The 5,552-nt window shown below is 43.6% G+C and overlaps 1 protein-coding gene across 1 annotated transcript in view; it reads right to left on the bottom strand.

Moving 5' to 3' along the window:
- Positions 1-4,716, bottom strand: part of Mcc (MCC regulator of WNT signaling pathway) — a 279,992-nt gene extending 275,276 nt beyond the window's left edge. Inside the window, exon 1 of the mRNA XM_029547051.1 lies at positions 4,511-4,716. The gene's annotated coding sequence lies outside the window, so the exon portion shown is untranslated. The remainder of the gene's footprint in view (positions 1-4,510) is intronic.
- Positions 4,717-5,552: the final 836 nt, after the last annotated feature.

A 5,552-nucleotide genomic window follows, 5' to 3' on the forward strand; every position in this document is an offset into this window, starting at 1 on the left:
GTCAGCCAGGGCTACACAGAGAAACCCTGTCTCAAAAAGCCAAAAAACAAAAAACAAAAACAAACAAACAAAAAAAACCTGGTATACCAGGCTTATAGCACTAGAGATCTACTGTATTTCCTCTTTAAGCTTTTCTGAGTCCTTGGCTTGTGCTCTGAATAAGAAGGTCACCAACAGCAACCATATTGGTCACAGCAGGAGAGTGAACAAGGTTCTAGATTATCCTTGGTTTCCTGTGCTTGATCTGAAAGACCCAGAATAGCTTCAAGCTGAACACTACACTGCAGAGTCGATAGACAGCTCCACCAGCTTCTACATTTGTGTGAAGTCTATCACTTATGATTAATCACTTGTGTCCTAAATCACATGTACCACCCTGTCTCTTCCATGCAACTGTCTGTTGACAGCATTGTCTTGTTCTGTTCCTGTACTTGGTACCTGCTTTGGTTTGAACATTTCAGAACTCATGTTGAAGCTTAATTGCCATTGTAACAGTATTAGGAGGCTGGGGGCTGCTTAGAAAGTAAAATGCTTTGTAGGAATTTTCTAGAAGTTCCCCAATGACAAAAACCAGCCTCGGCCAGGTATAGCTTGCTCTGTCTTGCCACCAACTTACCCTTCTTTCTCCTGTTTCATAGTATGCAGGGAACTCTGCAAAATTTGCTTTTCTGTCAATAGAGGATGCTAAAGGAACACTGAAGGAAGTCAGAAACCCCAACCTGGTTGTGCTCTCTCCTGCAGAGACCAGCAACACAGGACATCCAGGTCATTCACTCTTCGAAAGATTTAGCGTTTTGTCATTTCAGCAGTCTTTCTAGGGAATTCCACTGGGATTCTGGAGTCATCTTCTTAGTGATGTTCAGCAAGTCTTAGGATGCTTTTAGGGATAGCATCCCAGCAAGCTGGGCTGATATTCTAGAGGGCTTGTCATCTATTAGTCATCCCTGGTGTGAAGAACCATCTTCTCTATTGCCCAGTGGACACCATCACCCTGTCAGAGGTAGAATCAGCCCCGAGCAGTGTAAGAACCTGCTTCCAAATGTGTTTCTTGGCTGAGCACTCTGTCTGACTGAGATGTGGCACTACTCTTTGCCTGTGTTATTTGTGAGCTTACTACAGCTTTCTTTACCCACTTGTGGCAACGCTGTGCTACTCATTAATATTGCTTATATTAGCCTTCCCCTGAGTGAATTACTGTGTGTTTTCCATCTCCAAGCTGGATGCTGACCAATGCCTTTTGCTTCTAGCTGTTTTGTTTTTAAACACAGCGTAATTTTATTAGTTCAGGATTTTGTTTTAGAAGGAACATAAATTACTTTTAATATGACTTTATAAATAAAGGGATTGCCCGAGCGTGGCATTTCAAGAGGCAATTTTGCTTTCTTTGACCACACACAAGGCTCTTTCTCAAGCTGGGATGGGATCACCGTTCCCCGTGAACAGTCTCAGAAAAATGGTGGCTGCGTAATGAACCACCCCAAACACAATAGTTGACACAATGACTACTATTTCCCATGTGTCAAGAAGACTCCAAAGTTGCATCAGAAATGGTGTGGACATAGGAAGGAGTAGAGAATTGGGAGCTCACACCCCTGCACCAAGGTTTAAGCCTTAGTCAAAAATTTCTGTTCTCCACTCTGTGAGAACATATGACCATCATATGACTTCAGTGTCTGTACTTGTATTTATGGTCAGGTTCTCACAAAGGTTGGCCTTGAGTGAGTATGTTCAGTTTTATTTATTTACTTGGTCACATGTGTACTTGCTAATTGTTTGTTCCGTTGAATCCTTTCTAACTTGTTCATTGCATCGCTATGACTAGCTGCCATCACACATCACGGTTATCGTTCACAGGCTTTCATAGCCATAGACAGACAGAAAGGTCTACAAGCTGAAGTACACTAACTGCTACTATAGGAGTGGGTTCCTGGTGTTGTGTAACAATTTCCTCTGTGATAAAACCATCCATCTCGGAAGGAAGTTCATTAAAACAAAATTGTCCAGAGGTGAAAAGTTCTATCCAGCCAGAAAGCTTGTCATCTTCAGGAAGTAAGCAATTCAAAAACTTCAGGAAATTCCCAAAAGTGGCCAGATGTCTTAGGCTGCTCTCTCCTCAAGCATGTTTAAGCTGTACGGACTCTGACAGACACTCTGACCAACGGGGCTGCCTGGAAGATGAAGCGATCAGCTGAGTGAGCAAGAAGAGGCTCAGACCACTGGAGCTGCCTTAAAGAGATAGTCTCCAACCCACTGAGTTGTCTGCAGGCTATGCAGTAAACAGCAATTTTCCAGCTTTGGGGGGCTGCCACTCACATTGAGTTGGGCTTTGGGTGTATTCCTTTAAGTAACCCCAGTGGTTGGCCTTTGGTGGTGTCCATTCTTTTGATCTGTAATGAACATGTATGTTCACATGTCAATAGGAATGACACAACACCAACCTGGCATTTAAAGGAGGTTTTATCAAGCTAGCATCTGCTGAGACAATCCCAAGCACCATCCACGCAGGGCTGGAGTAACCAACAGGGAGGGAATAGGTATGAGGCATATGAGAACTCATTTGATCACCCGACTCAGAGACCCCAGCCAGACAAAGATTGTACCTGCTTCTGCTAAGGAGAGCTAGGACCATAGGCATCCACCCAGGATGTTCCTGTAAAGCTAGGAGCCACAGATCCACTTTGAAGTGGAAAGCTGTCAGCTCTTACAGCTTTCCACAGTGGGTTTGCTGCACCTCTGGAGGCGTGAACCCTGAACCCTTCATAGTAGATGCCAGTGCATTTGATCAATGTGTAATGATTTTTACTGTCATCTCTATTGCTATGGCATTAACTATCTTGAAAATGACATCAGGGGCTAGGGATTGTAGCTCAATGGCTAAAGTGCTTGCTTAGCCTGAACACTATCATGGGTTCAATTCCCAGCACTATATAACCAGGCATGATGATAAGTGCCAACAGACTTAGAATTCTGAGGGTAAGGGTGGGGGGATCATAAGTACAGGGTAATCTTTGAGCTACAAAGAGTGTTGATGAGCTACAAAGTGAAGTTGATGTAGCATGGGGAAGGCTCAATCTGCTGGAAATGATTGTAGCAGGCATGGCTAAATTTAGACCCATGCCAGACATATTTTCTAATAATTTCCTGGTCTATTGAACACACAGGAAACAAGTATAATGGTTACATTCACAGTTCAAACTGTATAAGGTTATCCTTGAAGGGTGGTCAAGCAAGAAATAGTACAATAACCACAGATGATCTGACAGGCCTTAGGAGATGGAATCATATCCAGGAAGTGATTGTATGTATAGGTGCTCTTCGTATTCTAAATTTTAAAGACATTTTAATTTATTTAATAGCTTTCGACTTATACAAAAGTTCCAAGATAGTATAGAGAGTTCGATGACCAACTTGTCTCATTTATTATCATGTTATATTATTTATTCAATGATCTTTGTCACAGTTCAGGAAGCAAAACTATCTATCAACTAGAGCCCATGTAGTCCCCAGGTCTCCTTAGATTTTTCTTATCCAGAATCTCACCAAAGGATTGTTACATTTAGGTTATACCTTGGAAGACTGACAGTTTCTCTTCCCAGACTTTCCTTGGTTTTAATAACCTTAGTGGTTTTGACAAATACTGGTCAGGAGTTTTGTAGAATGTCATTGGGGTTTCTGTGACTTTTTTGTTGTTGTTGTTACATTTTTAGTATTTCTAGAGACTTATGATTGTTAACTTTTCCAAACATCTCCCTACAAAAACGTATGACTGGAAAATATGCCATAACATGTGCTTATGAGCTGCACCCTTTATCAGAGCAGACTGGGAATCATGGGTGTCATCCTGTTCAAACTTAGGAGACTGATGGGAGGTGAGGAAAGAGGGAGGGAGGGAGGGAGGGAGGAAACTTCCAGAGAGTTTAGATAGCAATCGCAGTGTGTAAACTGAATGTCACTGAAAAGGAGCCGGCCATCAGCCACACCCTCTCATCCCCCAATTCTGACTTAAGAAAACCAATAGTTCTTCCCCCACAAGACAGTCAGATTAATTACTACGTTTTCCCACAGAAATAACCTTAAAAGTATAAGCCAGAACAATAATCAAACTTTCAATGAAACATGTTTTCGTTCTTTCTTTTTCTGAAGGAGTAAAGTCCAAATTCAGGAACAGAAAGAAGTGTGTTCTATTGGTCTGCAATGTCTGATACCACAGGAGTGTTACAAAAAAAGCTGTTGTGGACTGACATAAATCAGACTCCACAAGGTAGAGTTAATCAAACCACCATTTAGAAGCCTGCTGTATTGTTACAGCAAGAATGAAGTTCCTAAGCCCTTAAGTACCAGAAACTCTGGAGCGCTCAACAATACCAGCCACAATGGAAGTGGTACAACATTCAGCTGGACAAGAAAAGACAATACTCAACATACCCCTGGAGGTCAATATTAAAGTATTAGTATTGGAATGCAGACAGGCCAGAAAACATGTTCTGTGAACAGAGAAGCAAGTACTCACGGTGCTGGCCAGTTCTAGATAGCTTCCGCCTGTAGAGGTGCCAAAATTCGGGGACTGTGTGAGAAGCTTGCGGAGCCCAGCCTGCTGAGGCAAAGAGCTTCCGCCATGCTCCAGCAGCTTTTGGAGGGGCAGCTGGCTCTGCAAGTCGGGGCTCTGGAGATCCCTGGCACCAGAATCATCCTCCCAGCTCTCCCTGGCTGCTGACAAAGCACCTAGTCCAAGAGAGGCAGGGAAAATAAAAAGACATTTCTTTCATTAGCCTGTGGGTGGTCAGGAAGCCGATGATTTGAAACTCCCGGAGTCTTCCCTGTGCCAGCATCTCAGAACACAGGTGCCTCGCAGGCTGCCTGCTGAGCACTTTCCCTTTCAAATTGACACAAGGGAAGCCTGAAGGTAAAAGCAATTTTAAGTAAAGGATTCGGAAATAACTATGCAGTGAATACACATGCCCTCCCCCCACACACACACACAAAAACTTGGTGGGGCGGGGGGGGGGGGGGAGAGCACAGGAAAGCCAAGTAAGAAAAGAAATGCAGACCAAACAAAGCCACATCTGCCTGTGACTTGCACTTGGTTATTATGTTATCTTAGTGCTTGCTGGTGATTCTGAGGAAGAAGGAAAGGAGAGAAGACACAAGATATAGGCTTAACCATGACTTCCTAGTGCCTGTGTCCTCTCACCTGGATGGAGCTAGGCACTGTTAGTAATAGATGCAGCCACACAGTTGAGTGGCAATAGACTATGGACAGACTGACAAATCTCCCTTCCAGGCCTTCACATAAGCCCCTCAGTGTGATCTTCCCAAGCCCTTTTGCCTTCTGGTAGGGTTCAGGTGGGAATCTACCCTTGGGAAGCCACTATAGTTCATATGGTAGAGTCACAAGATGAGAGATGCCTAGAGCTCCAAATCATCTCTATGGGGAGTGGTCTGCTCATGGTAGCTGCCCTGTGGGGACACTTTAGTGAATAGGAATGCAGCTTCTATTCTATACAGGTTCTCCACCTTCGTAACGCTCTGAACTTTTAATACAGTTCCTCATG

Source organism: Mus pahari, chromosome 15 (assembly GCF_900095145.1).
Source record: "Mus pahari chromosome 15, PAHARI_EIJ_v1.1, whole genome shotgun sequence".
In the NCBI taxonomy this organism is placed as follows: Eukaryota; Metazoa; Chordata; class Mammalia; order Rodentia; family Muridae; genus Mus; species Mus pahari.